The sequence below is a fragment of the Hyla sarda genome, chromosome 10, assembly GCF_029499605.1.
Source record: "Hyla sarda isolate aHylSar1 chromosome 10, aHylSar1.hap1, whole genome shotgun sequence".
Classification (NCBI taxonomy): Eukaryota; Metazoa; Chordata; class Amphibia; order Anura; family Hylidae; genus Hyla; species Hyla sarda.
The window spans coordinates 61,430,295-61,445,969 of record NC_079198.1 but is presented as its reverse complement, the minus strand read 5'-3'; positions in this window follow the sequence as shown (position 1 = coordinate 61,445,969).

The following is a 15,675-nucleotide window of genomic DNA, read 5'->3' as shown; positions in this document are numbered from 1 at the left end:
CTCATGACATCTCAGCCATTCTCCAACAGACTCAACTATGACATCTCACTGCAGCCCGTCACCTACTGCTCCAGTGCAGCTTACTGCTCTCAGACAACATCAACGTTCATCGCTGTCACATCCTTAACCCAGCAGCACTTCTTCCTCTCCTAAGGGCAGGAGGGTGGAGAAAACATAATTGACATCACGGCAGAAGAAGTACTTCAAGAACAAGACCTCTGGGTATATATATATATATATATATATATATATATATGTGTGTGTGTGTGTGTGTATGTGGATTGAAAAACCTGGAACCACACATATAGTACACACACACACACACACATATATATATATATATATATATATATATATAGATGCGATAGGAGTCCCGAGGGGGGTCCCCGATGAGTTTATAGGCCAGGATCAGGTGAAGGTGGGGTTTGATTCCATCTTCTTATAATTCCAGTTCCTTAAAGTGTACCTGCAAAAATTTAAACAAAAAGTGATATGTTACTCAGTACCTAATCCTGATCATGTGCATATAATTTTTTGTGTCTACGACCTATATATCCCTAACCTATATATCTATATATATATATGGCCCCGACATACGATAATTTCAACATGCAATGGCCTCTCAGAGGCCATCGCATGTTGAAGGCAACATCAACATACAATGCTTTTGTATGTCGGGGCCATCGCATAAACGGCTATCCGGCAGCGCTGACTGCTTCAGCTGCCACCGGATAGCCATTTACGGTGCCCCGTGTGCTCCGGTGATGGTCTCCTACCTGTCCTCGGGGCTCCGGCACATCCTCTTCGGGATCCCCTCCATCGTCGGCGCTCTCCATTGTCGTCATCACGTCGATGCGCATGCCGTCCCGTCATCTAATAGGAGCGGTGTGCGTAGCGACGTGATGGCGGTGACAGAGAGAGAAGATGCCAGTGAAGCAGAGGCCTTGCGTTGGGGACACCCCGGGGACGCGGCGACAGCAATGGAGGGCGACATCCAGGGCAGTGGTGACGGTCCGGAGCGGCGGGGACAGTAGAGTACAACTTCCTCTACCAGTGGTCTTCAACCGGCGGACCTCCAGATGTTGCAAAACTAGAACTCCCAGCATGCCCGGACAGCCAACGGCTGTCCGGGCATGCTGGGTGTTGTAGTTTTGCAACATCTGGAGGTCTGCAGGTTGTTGACCACTGTCCTATACTTTATATTGCACGGATCCCTCAACATGCAATGGTTTCAACAAACGATGGTCCGTTTGGAACGGATTACCATCGTATGTTGAGGGACCACTGTGTATATATATATATATATATATATATATATATATCCCTATATATCCCTATATGTTGCTCACATGCTTTTTGTTCTTGACTTGTGGAGGGGGCGTGTCCTTCTCTCTCTCTCTTACTTTGATGATTCATCTGCTCTGAGTCTGGGAGCAGCCTTTCAGTCTGCAAATCACTGCACAGTAATTTTTATGCATACATTTTCTATCTGTTCCAAGTAAAGCTGGATGCTAATCAACATAACTGTCACTATGTGTGTCATTCAGCTTTCACAGACTCCTGAATGTCTGATCAGTCCCAGCATGTTTGAACAGCCAAAGCCTTTAGAAATCAGAAAGCTTTGGCCTTTCAAGCATGCTGGGAATTGTAGTTTTACAACAGCTGGAGCTGCAGTGTTTATAAAGCACTGTTTTAGAGCAGTGTTTCCTTTAGCTGATGCAAAACTACAACTCCCAGCATGCCCACACATCCTTTGTCTGTAGTTTTGCAAGAGCTGGAGGCACACAGTTGGAGAATACATAGCTCTAAAATAGAGTTTCACAAAGATTGTTCCCCCAGCTGTTGCAAAATTACAACTCCCATCATGGGAGTTGTAGTTTAGGAACATCTAAAGGCTGTAGTGGTGCAATGGTGATCTCCTATACTGGATACCAACACACTTTACAGGAAAAAAAATACAGCCATTTTGTAAGTTTTGGGGGCTTCTGTTTCTACGCAGTGCATATTTTGGTACAAATGACACCTTATCTTTATTCTCTAGGTCTATACGGTTAAAATGATACCCTACTTGTATAGGTTTGATTTTGTATTACTTCAGAAAAAAATTATAACTACATGCAGGAAAATTTATACGTTTAAAATTGTCATCTTCTGACCCCTATAACTTTTTTATTTTTCCGTTTTTATGAGGGTTCATTTTTTGCACCATGATCTGAACTTTTTGTCGGTACCATTTTTGCATTGATCTGACTTTTTGATCGTGTTTCATTCATCTTTTCATGATATAAAAGTTTGCTTCTAAACTGGGCATTTCCCGAGACAGGTGTCATCAGAGAGCACTTAGACAGAAAAGAACAACCTTAACTTCAGAAGCTCATAAGTAGTGAAATGATTAATATTTTTTAATAGAAGTCATTTACAAATCTGTTTAACTTTCTGGAGCCAGTTGATATATATAAAAAAGTTTTTTTTCCTGGATAACCACTTTAAACTTAGGTAGGGACAGGTAAATCCTCTGGTATACCAAAACCCTGTGACTAGGGGAACATACATAAGGAATGTTAGGAATAGGGAATGAATAATGAACTCCAAGGGGGGGGGGGGGGCTGTTATGGATAACTAAGTGGTATGAGTACTATTAGATACTGATGAGTAATTGTTATCCCACTTCTCCACAAGAACTTCCATTAGTTCCTCCTCCTCCAGGTACAGATTGTGTCCATTGCGATTACATTTGTAGCTGGAATTGTAAGAGAAGTCATTAGATAAAGTGATATAGGAGACAATCTTCCCCTCATATATGGCTACAGAGGACAGAATATACAAGGGCACTAGGTATCACAGACATGATATGGAGCTCAGTATAATATCACAATGACCTGTAGGCTTGACCTTATAAAATCCTCCCTACTAATCGAAAGATCAAGGGGGGACATTATAGACTATATTATTGTATATTGCTAAGAAGATGTTATAGAAACTTCGTAAACTGCTGGAAACTCACGAATATTATTGCAACCACGGTATACTTTACGACTGTAAAAAAAAAAAAAAATGAGACAAGATGGAGCATAAGACGTCATGTTATCTGAAGGTTTCGCACATAGAACATGATAGGACAAGGTATTATGGCTGCCAGCTGTCATGGCAGCTGGAACACAATAAGGTGCTGACCAATGAGGTAGACTTTATTTTCTCCAAAGTGGATCATAAAATTGACCCTTGGATGGGATATGTCCACCATGGTATGATCACCACCACCGCACACATAGAGCAATCATGTACTGTACATTTATATAGGATGATGATTTCATTACTTGCTGTTACCATCACACATGGTGTGTCCCATGGTGATGGTCGAGGAGGTCACTGAAATGAAAAATAAATCATGGTGAGACTTTACAGGACACAGACATCGTATACTCAACATGGAAGTGACACAGAGTCCTTGCCTGCCTCTATATGAAGGTACATCCTCCATGTAAATTAATAGCCTCTAACCCAGTGATGTTCAAACAGTGGTCCTCCAGATGTTTAAAAACTACAACTCCCAGCATGTCTGGACAACTAATGGATGTCCAGGCATGCTGGAAGTTATAGTTTTGCAACACCTCTCCTGCTCTGAACAGTACCTGAAGGAGAAGGGGAAAGATGGGTCTGGAAGAGTACTAAGGGGTCTGGGGGACTTAAGTCTCTTTCACACTGGGGACATTCTGTTGGCGGAAATCCACTTGCAGAAGAATCCCATTGTTTTCAAAGGGATTCTGCTGCTCTGTGCATAGTGAAGAATTGCCACAGTGGAATAAATGTCTGCCCAAGGAATGAACATGTTCAATTGAATTCCACCAGACTGCATTGCCATCTATGAGACCCAATGACTGTGGCGGCATCTGCTGCAAGTGGACATTCAGCTGGCTGAATGTCTGCAGTGTGGACGAGCCCTTTAAGGTCTGAAGGAGGGCAGTACAGGGGTGAGATTTTGCTAAACAGAAGTAACAGTGTGTTCTGTAGCAGCTAAGATATGTTTTGTAAGGTTCTGCAGCAGCTGTGATGTGTATTATGAGGTTATGCAGCAACTGAGGTGTGTATTGTGAGGTTCTGTATCAGCTGAGATGTGTATTGTGAGGTTCTGTATAAGCTGAGATGTGTATTGTGAGGTTCTGCAGCAGATAATGTCTGTATTGTGAGGTTCTGCAGCAGCTGAGGTGTGTATTGTGAGGTTCTGCAGAAGCTGTGTTGTTTATTGTGAGGTTCTGCAGTAGCTGTGGTGTGTACTGTGAGGTTCTACAGCAGATGAGGCAGTGGCGTAGCTATAGAGGTTGCAATGGTCACAATTGAGACCAGGCCTCTATAGCCAGGGGGGCATGCAGAGCCCTCCTGCCACTACACTATTTGCTGCAGCGGCATGTTGGGCACTTGAGCGCTGCCAGAGGGTCAGGGCCCATCAGTGCCAGCACACTTTTTTCTAAGTGCCTCTAACACATCTATCAGTCATACACACATCTATCATACATACATCTATCGTACATACACGTATCTATTCAACATAAATCTATCATACATAAATGCATCTATCATACATACACCAGTTATATGCATATCTATCATACATACATACATACATATACTGTACATCAATGCAGAGGTATGGGGGGGGGGGGTCAGGGGATGATGTGGTACAGGATTAACCCCTTAATGACTCTTTTTTTTTTGCACTTTTGTTTTTTTCTCATCACCTTCTAAAAATCATAACTCTTTCAGTTTTCCACCTACAGACCTATATAGGGTTTTTTTTTTGTGCCACCAATTTTACTTTGTAATGACATCAATCATTTCACCAAAAAAATCTATGGCGAAACCCAAAATAAATGATTTGTGGGGCCAAATTGAAAAAAAAAAAAAAAAAAAAAGAATTTTGGAACTGTTGGGGGCTTCCGCTTCTACGCAGTGCACTTTTCGGTAAACATTACACCTTATCTTTATTCTATAGATCCATAAGGTTACAATGATACCCAACTTATACACCGTATTTATCGGGGTATACCACGCACCGACCTATAACACAGGATATTTGGTTAAATAAAGTTTTTTACCCAAATATCCTTGGTAAAATGAGGGTGCGTGTGTGTGCATGTGTATACCCCGATACACTGTTTATGACCCCACAGAAGCCCCCAGGAAAGGCAGGGGGAGAGAGGCCATCGCTTCCCGCTTCTCTCCCCCTGCACCTTTCCTGGGGTCTAGAGCCCTGCTGTCGCCACTTCTCTTCCCCTGGCTATGTGTCTGGGGAGGGTGGGCAGAGCAGTCTGGAGGAGGATTTAGGGGTCTGGGGAATTAAGTGCTGTAAAAGTGTGGAGCCTAAAATGTTTCTCTGGCAGGTTCTGTAGAGATGAGTCATGGCTGGAAAAAGTCATCATGATAGTCTGGGGGCTAGATGGAGAATAAAAACGACAGTGAACTACTCTCATCAGAAAATATGTCACCTGTGAGTCACTGGAGGTAACTGCACTGTAATCACCTATATTGTCAATAATGGTAATGATAGTGGTTATAAAGTGGCAGTATTATTTAGGCATGTAGAGGTGTTACTGGATGTAACTGCAGTGTAATCAAGCATATAGGGGGGTATTTATCAATTTTGCCCATTGAAAGTTTTTTTTTACCCTTTTTTTTTCACTTTGGTTTTGGTGGACATGCACCAAATTTATCATTTGGTGCAAGGTGTTAGTAATTTTGGCTCAAATGTTGAAATCAGCTGTTCACAGTGCCTTTTACACAGAACTTACCACCACAGAGGACAGCGTATTTTACCCTGTAAAGCAGCCATTTAGGAGTCCCTCCTGCAGTATATCAGCAAGCCAGGGGCGTACCTAGAGCATTTGGCACCTGGGGCGGACCCTTTGTTTGGCACCCCCCACACACACACGCACCCCCCCCCCCTTGATTACACCTCCTCTCCCCCCAGGAGCAGACTGACAACACTCGGGGCCCCCGGACCAAAAAAAAGGCAAGGGCCCCTGCTAGGCTCTGCAGCTCGTCAATCTTCTGCCACGCTCCTATTCCACCCAAATCCCACACACAATAAACTAAAATTTATATATGTAAGAAACACTTTAACGTAGGTAAATTTCTATGACCAATAATACTGGTATACAAGGAGTAAATATATACCACCACACAATAATTGGATAATACCGCCATACTGAATAAAACCACTATATACAGACCAGTATACTATAAAGAATCTGTATACAATATAAGTGATTATATACAGAACCATATGGCGGTAGATATCAGCTATACACAGGATGTGTACACCATATAAGTGATTACAGTTTCATTTTGGGACTCACAATTATGTCATTTCTGATCAGCGGCGTCCTCTTTCCTTTTCTTCTCCGTCCGGATAAGACCGCCATGTGGATCTCTTAACATCTGCAGGAAAAACATGTCAGACTCTGCATATTTTCAGTGCCCTCCCCTCCTCTACACAATCTTCCCATCTAAAGGCCTACAAACTGTAATAATGCCCTCCTTGGTGTCCTGCACAGTAATAGGGCAGGTAGGTAGGTAGCCAGGTAACCCCCTCTTTCCCATAGGTATATGCAGAGTAACACCTCTTTCCCATAGGTATATGCAGAGTTACACCCCCCTCTATTTCCCATAGGTATATGCAGAGCTACGCTACAACCCCCCTCTTTCCCATAGGTATATGCAGAGTTACACCCCCCCTCTTTCCCATAAGAATATGCAGAGCTAAACCCCCACCCCCTCTTCCCCATAGGTATATGCAGAGCTACACCCTCTCCTCCTCTTTCCCATAGGTATATGCAGAGCTACATCCCCCCTCTTTCCCATAGGTATATCTAGGGCTGGGCGGTATACCGGTTCATACCGAATACCAATTTTTTTGGGCTGCACGCTAGGAATTTTCCCCCATACCGCAATACCAGTTGGGCCCCTCCCCCTCGGGAATGTATTATCAGCCTAGCACAGCGCTGTTCCCACATCGGGGAACTAATCCTATGTTACCCGCCAGCACTGTTCTGCTCCCCCCAATTAATGATCAGCCCAGCTGATATATGACATATGTCAAGCACTGCACTCCTCCTCTATGTTGGGGGCCGCCGGGCGCTGGAACTCTATATTGTACGCCAGTGGTCTTCAACCTGCAAACCTCCAGATGTTGCAAAACTACAACTCCCAGCATGCCCAGACAGCCGTCGATGGAACTCTCTGTATGCAAGTGGTCTCCAACCTGCGGACCTCCAGTTGTTGAAAACTACAACTCCAAGCATGCCCGGACAGCCAACGGCTTCATACAGCCGGCTTCATACATGACAGTGGGCTCAGCCTATCAATGGCCAGAGCGGGGCATCGCTCTGGCCGGTGATAGGCTGGTGGCTGTCCGGTGTTCCCGTCCCCAGCGTGCGGCCGATGTGGGTGAGTTAAGTTTATTTTCGTGCGGCCCCCAACAAAGAGAAGGAGGGCAGTGCTTGATATCTGTGAGTAGTACCCCCCTGGGTTGATCATTAATTGGGGGGAGCAGAACAGTGCTGGCACGTCACATGATTTTTTGGGGGGAAGCTGAACACCTAGCAAGGGTCACATGATAGGGGCGGGGGGGGGGGGGGCGAGCAGAACAGCGCTGGCGGGTCACATGATTTTTTTTTGGGGGGGGGAATACCGTTATATACCGTGGAACCGCCGTAAGTTAAAAAAAATACTGTGATACACATATATGGTCACACCGCCCATCCCTAGGTATATGCAGAGCACCCCCCTCTCCCCCCCTTCCCTATAGGTATATGCAGAGCACCCCCCCTCCCCTATAGGTAAATGCAGAGAACCCCCCCTCTCCCCTATAGGTAAATGCAGAGCACCCCCCTTTCTCCCCCCTTCCCTATAGGTAAATGCAGAGCACCCCCCTCCCTCCCCCCCTTTCCTATAAGTAAATGCAGAGCACCCCCCTCTCCCCCCCCTTCCCTATAGGTAAATGCAGAGCACCCCCCCCCTCCCTCTCCCCCTTCCCTATAGGTAAATGCAGAGCACCCCCCTCCCCCCCCTTCCCTATAGGTAAATGCAGAGCTCCCCCCCTTCCCTATAGGTAAATGCAGAGCACCCCCCCTCTCCCCCTTCCCTATAGGTAAATGCAGAGCACCCCCCCCTCCCCCCCTTCCCTATAGGTAAATGCAGAGCACCCCCCCTCTCCCGCCCTTCCCTATAGGTAAATGCAGAGCACCCCCCCTCTCCTATAGGTAAATGCAGAGCACCCCCCCCCTTCCCTGTAGGTATATGCAGAGCAAAAAAAAAAAAAAAAGGATGCTCACCTGATATCCCACGCAGCGATCTCCTCAGCTGCAGGGCCCACGTCTTCTCCCCTCCACAGTACAGGCGCCGGATGAGTGACGTGACTGGCGCCTGTACTGCATGCTGCGTGGGGGCGGAGGTCACGTCTCCTCTGTGTAGCTGCAGACGCGGCTCACACAGAGGGGACACCTTCTCCTTCTCCTGTATGTGCGTGTATCACGCATACAGGAGAATGTAGAGCTTACTGCTGGGGATATGGGACGATTGTCCCGGACCTCAGCAGCAGTGGGTCAGTCCCTTTAGAGTGGCACCCGGGGCGGGCCGCCCCCCCCCCCCCGCCCCCCCTTGGTACGCCACTGCAGCAAGCGACATGAATTATTTTCTTTTGTGGGGTTTATAGCCGCCATGTGAAATTGATTTTATTTTCAACTTGGGTAGTTTTTTTTTTTTGTTATTTTAATGCAGTGGTCTTCAACCTGCGGATCTCCAGATGTTGCAAAACTAAAATTGTTGGCTGTCTGGGCATGCTGGGAATTGTAGTTTTGCAACATCTGGAGGTCCACAGGTTGGAGACCACTGCTTTAGTGCTTACCTTTCCTGAACCTGTGTGGCCATGTCCAATGCTGGCTCAACGGAGGGTGATGGTCCCTCAGAGACAACTATGTTGCAGGATAGTATTGAGCAGCCCTGGAGGCGTTGCTGCTTTCAGAAAAAAAATTTTTTATGTATTTTGGCGCCTTTACATTTTCTGACATTGCTAAGTGTGTTTTCCATGAGCAAAATTTCTTGGCGGGGATTTGCTCCCAAAAAAAACGGGATTTGCGGCAAAATTGCGCCAAATGATGAATTACTGACTAAAGTTAAAATCGCACACAGGACCGTGTGATTTTAAGAAAGTTGTAAAAATGACAGTGGAGAAAATGTCCAAACTTTGGCGCAAAAAGACAAACTTTGCGCCAAAGTTACGTGAAAAAAAAACCACATAAATCCTTTGATAGTCTGTAGTGGTAATGATAGGGGATGAGTTGTCTAGCAGCAGAGTACCCCTTTAAGTCTGCATAACTTTTATAACTGCACCATTTCAGGCAGGAATTCCACCCATTTTATGTGAGCATGAGGACTCGTCCACAACAGGTTTGTTAAAAAAGGTGTAACATAGTGCCACTGTATTTATACTGACCACAGACGTTTTTATTTCATTTCATTGATAATGCATTTTGAACTCTATAAAAACAAACTTCAGAATTGTGTGCTTTTATTATTCCACCCAAAAAAACTAATATTTTAAAGTACATTAAATTGTGTTATAAACAACTGCCCAACAAAAAAACAAAAAAGAAAGAAAAAATAATTACGACTCTTGGAAGGCAAAATAAACATGAAAACCCCCTTGCCATAAAGTGCTTTGTTGGTAAGGAGTTAAACAGTCAAGTAACCATGAACTTGAAAGAGTTTTGCAGTTACCTCTACCTTATCATGAACACAAATCTGTCTTACAAACTGCATGTTTCTGTTTTCTCTTTGCAATAGAAGATTTGTGATCACAGGAAACCGATTAATGGAATGAGTCAAATTCTAAATGCGCAACGACAAAAAAGTGAAATAAATGATACAGAAAAGATTTGCCATGTAAATTACTAAATGCAGTTAGTTACTATGGATACCCATAATAAAAACATCCTAAGCGTTGCAGTGTTCTCCATTCTGACCTCAGTCTGCTTAGCTACAGTTTATTTTTGCACAAATAAACTAGTTTCCCCACAGTCAGTGCTGCAGCCCAGTGCACTCCCAAGTAGATCATTTATCACGTAGTGCGGAAAGCCAGATGATATCATTCCCTGGGTATTTCCTACGTTAGGCTATAAAAAGAAAAGAAAGGAGTTCCCTCCTAGTGAATGATATGGTACCAATACTCTCCTACTTAATAACCTGTATTCTTGCACCTTTTTCCAGCATATTCTATAACTATGTGTAACACAGCATATTATATATATATACAGTGGGGCAAAAAAGTATTTAGTCAGCCACCAATTGTGTTCTCCCACAAAAGTACTCCCACTTAAAAAGATGAGAGAGGCCTGTACATTTTCATCATAGGTATACCTCAACTATAAGAGACATAATGAGAAGAAAAAAAATCCATAAAATCACATTGTCTTGATTTTGAAAGAATTTATTTGCAAATTATGGTGGAAAATAAGTATTTGGTCAATAACAAAAGTTCATCTCAAAACTTTGTTATATATCATTTGTTGGCAATGACAGAGGTGAAACATTTTCTGTAAGTCTTCAAAAGGTTTTCATACACTATTACTGGTATTTTGGCCCATTCCTCCATGCAGATCTCCTCTAGAGCAGGGATGTTTTGGGGCTGTCGCTGGGCAACATGGACTTTCAACTCCCTCCAATGTTTTTCTATGGGGTTGAGATCTTGAGACTGGCTAGGCTACTCCAGGACCTTGAAATGCTTCTTAAAGAGCCACACCTTCGTTCCTGGGGCGGTGTGTTTGGGATCATTGTCATGCTGAAAGACCCAGCCATGTTCATCTTCAATGCCCTTGCTAATGGAAGGAGGTTTTCACTCAAAATCTCATGATACATGTCCCCATTCATTCTTTGCTTTACACGGATCAGTAGTCCTGGTCCCTTGGCAGAAAAACAGCCGTAAAGCATAATGTTTCCACCCCAATGCTTTACAATAGGCATGGTGTTCTTTGGATGCAACTCAGCATTCTTTCTCCTCCAAACACGACGAGTTGAGTTTTTACCAAAAAGTTCTACTTTGGTTACTACTGACCATATGATATTCTCCCAAGCCTCTTCTGGATCATCCAAATGCTCTCTAGCAAACTTCAGACAGGCCCAGACATGCACTGGCTTACGCAGGGGAACACGCCTGGCACTGCATGGGAGTCCCTGGCGGCATAGTGTGTTACTGATGGTAGCCTTTGTTACTCTGGTCCCAGCTCTCTGTAGGTCTACAGGTAACAAGTGGAGACAGAGGAGACTCTTAACCCCTTAAGGACCCGGGTTTTTTCCATTTTTGCACTTTCATTTTTTCCTCCTTACCTTTAAAAAGGATAATTCTTTCAATTTTGCACCTAAAATTCCATATGATGGCTTATTTTTTGCGTCACCAATTCTACTTTGTAATGACATCAGTCATTTTACCCAAAAATCGACGGCAAAACAAAAAATAAACTCAATGTGCGACAAAATTTAAGAAAACATTTCATTTTGTAAATTTTGGGGCTTCCGTTTCTATGCAGTACATTTTTCGGTACAAATTACACCTTCTCTTTATTCTGTAGGTCCATATGATTAAAATGATACCCTACTTGTATAGGTTTGATTTTGTCGTACTTCTGGAAAATATCATAACTACATGCAGGAAAATTTATACGTTTAAAATTGTCATTTTCTGACCCCTATAACTTTTTTATTTTTCCGCGTATAGGGTGGTATGAAGGCTCATATTTGCGCTGTGATCTGAAGGTTTTAGCGGTACCATTTTTGTATTGATTGAACTTTTTGATTGGTTTTTATAAATTTTTTCATGATATAAAAAGTGACCAAAAATACGCTATTTTGGAATTTTTTTGCACGTACGCCATTGACCGGTCGGTTTAATTAACTATATATTTTTATAATTCAAACAATACCACACATGGCGATACCACATATGTTTATTTTTATTTACACTGTTTTATTTTTAAATGGGAAAAGGGGGTGATTCTAAATGTTATTATCGGGAGGGGTTAAATGATCTTTAATGATCTTTTTTTCACTTTTTTTTTTTTTTGCAATGTTATAGCCCCATAGGGGGCTATAACACTGCACACACTGATATTTTACATTGATCATTGTTATCCCATAGGATAACATTGATCATTGATTCTGCCACTTGATTGCTCATGCCTTGATCTCAGGCACTGAGCAGTCATTTGGCACACAGGAGGAAGGTAGGCACCCTCCTTGTGTTCTCCAGCTGTTCGGGATGCCACAATTTCACCACTGCGGTCCCGAAAAGCCCACTTAACTTTGAACGCCGCGTCTAAAGGGTTAATAGCGCGCGGCACCGCTATTAGCCACGGGTTCCGGCCATTGTTAGAGGCCGGGCCCAACCCGCTATGACGCTGGGCCACTACATGGCCCCACGTTATAGAAAGGGAGCAGACTCCTTAAGAGGTTAAAAAAGAAGTTACAGGTCTGTGAGAGCCTGAAATCTTTACATAATCACAGCCCTCTCTCATCTTTTTAAGTGGGAGAACTTACACAATTGGTGGCTGACTAAATACTTTTTTGCCCCACTCTAGTTCTTATCCATTATCATACTGTAAACCAGAATTAAAGTGTTTATTGCTTGCTGTTTATATTACACTAATATTAGAGATGAGCGAATTTGATCGGACGAATCTGAATTTGTTACGAATTTCCTAAAAAAATTGCTTCGTAACGAATCCGAATATCACCGCGATTCGATATAACGAATCGCTTCATTAAACTCCATTTAGTGCAGTCCAGGCCAAGGGATCTAAAATGGCGGCTACACGTGTGAGGACATGGGGCAAGGTACTCTGGGAAGGCAGGAAGGCGGGTAGGTGGGATCACCATGAATTACATGTGGCATTACAGCAGCCAACCCTGTGATGTCACAGCCATATATATTCGGCAGCCATCACCGCAGCCAGGCATTGCTGGAATTTTTTCCTGAGAGAGTAGACGGTGTCAGTCTGTGTGTGTTACTGAGAAAAAATATCTTTATAGCTGTGAATCAATTCACATGAAGCCCACATCACTGCAAGCAGGCAGATAGACAGGGACAGTTGAGAGAGAGAGCGAGAGAGAGAGAGTACACTTTATGTTGCAACTGTTCTGGGTTGTATTACTCTAAAGCTAATAGGGGCCAGTTAGTGTGAGCACTAAAATATCTAGTCACCTGCTTTTAACGCCTAATTCAGGTGTAACCGTACTGGGGCATTTTGCTATCCTAAGTATAATATATACGTACTCAGCACTTTTATGTTTTTTCCTGTTAAACTCATAGTGGCCAGTTATTGTTAAAGGCCAAAATACCTACACATCTGCTTTTACGCCTAATTCAGGTATAACCGTACTGGGGCAAATTTTTCTTATCCTAAGTGTAATATATACGCACTCAGCGCTTTTACGTTTTTTTCCTGTTAAACTCATAGAGGCCAGTCATTGTTAAAGGCCAGAAAAACCTACACACCTGCTTTTATTGCCTAATTCAGGTGTAACTGTACTGCTCGTATTTTCCTATAAGTATAATATATATACGGACTCAACTGTTGTACAAATATGTCCGGCAGAGAAATGCCAGGCCATGCACAGAGGAGTGGCAGGGGCCTAAATTCATCAGATACAGGCAGAGCTCGCAGCAAAGTAGGGGCACAGGACAGCAGGAGTCGCAGCAAGAGTGTCAGCTAGCGGTCGTGTCTTGACCAGCAACCCAGCAGCCATCATCCACTTCATCCCAAGTGACATCCCACACCCCAAGTCAACGGTTGGTTTCTCAGACTCAATCCTCAGTTGCCATGGCCCTCATGCTGCTGCTGCCACCTCCAGGCTCTGTTATTGTGCCGCCATATGGTCTCCTCATGCTGATGCTGCCACCTCCAGGCTCTCTCATTGTGCCGCCATATGGTCTCCTCATGCTGATGCTGTGTTACGTTATGCGCTCCGGCCGCACACGCTGGCCGTGAGCGCATGGTCCCCTTACCTGCTGTTGCCGACGGGGCTGGGACTTGTATCATGGGAAGCGCCCGCATGCGAGCTCCAGTCTGTCACTCTCCGGGTGTTTCTACTGCCTCCAACACTCTGCTCCGGCGTGCGTGACCCCGTCCCCTAGGGCGCGTGCAGGCCGGAGCTTTAAGATTTAAAGGGCCAGTACGCTTGTCAGGCCCAGGCCTGAGTATTAAATCATACATGTGTTTTATAATTGCATCTGTGTATAAACTAAGACCTGGGGGGTGAGGGGTCATTCAGACAGTGTATCCTGTGTCTATTGTGTATTGCAGTTTATTGGGGGAGGTCTGGCTGTGTGTTTACATCGTCTTTGAAGTCCTGCACGCTGGTCCCATCATATAATCAACCAGATAAGAGGGCCAGGAAGAGAGATGCCCCCCTGGTGGGATCAGAGGGGAGGGGGGAATGGAGTCCCTCCAAAAAGGAGATATATAATATTTAACAATGCTAGAGTCAGTTGTTAAGATCTGTTCCCCAATCTGACAAGACCATCCTAAGGACAGCTGGAGACTCACTCTCATGGACTGCTATAATATTACGCTGTAAGAACTTCATTTTTGCTTTTCTGAACTTGCATTGCTAAACTCTTATATATATTCTTATACCTGTATGTCATTTGTTAATTTTTATGCATAGCACTGTGATACCTTTTATCAGATTAAATGTTTAATTAATCAGCTCTGGTCTTTGATCTCTAAATATATGAGCTCACCTTTCTGAAGGCAGCTCGGGTGAAACACGTTTATCTAAGGGTTAATTTGGTGACTTGCTGGGACTATTAGTGGATACCCAGAGGTCTGGCGGCTTTAACCCTTGCACCATCACACTCTCTCTAGTGTCTTGGCTGGACCGATAGGGTGTGATCGTGACAACTGGTGGCAGCGTCGGGACATATTTAGTGATTTTTAGTGCTTGCTGGATTTTACCTGTAAGGAAATCTTAGCACTAAAAAGAAATTGAATACATATTATTGTGTGTAAATTCCAAAGACAGAGCTCATTGCTGGTTTAAAAGACATACAAAAAGAGTGAAAGACAGTTCTGTCCTCCCCATCTCCTGTTTTACCTCCTCTGTCTCATCTCGGAAATATGGAGGCATATCGCAAGCAGTCCAAGCCTGCACTGGAGCTTATGTGCCAAGAAAAGGACATCCCTACTGCAGGAAAGAACAAGGAACAATTTATTGCTGATCTTGTAGAGTATGATGCCCGTGCAGAAGAGCTGAGTGACATGAGACAAAGTCCTACAGCTGGAACTGCCATCCAAGGACTGATATCTCATACAACATTACTCCCCATCAGGACAGTACTCCACATGAAGCCTTGGACTCTTATATGCGGACTGCCTTACAACACCTTGGGAATGTGGATGCCTATATGAAACTCCAACTGCTTCTCCAGTACCAAACTGCAGAGAAAGAGGCACAGATACGAGCTGCAGAGAGAGAGAGAGAGAGAGAAAGGCGGCAGAAAGAGAGGCCCAGCGGAGGCATGAACTGGAGGTTCTGAGGCTGAGAGGGGATGCTTTATCTGCACAGAGTGATGTGCAGGATCAAGGAGACCACAAACCCCGCTTGGAACATTTCCCAATGTTGGAG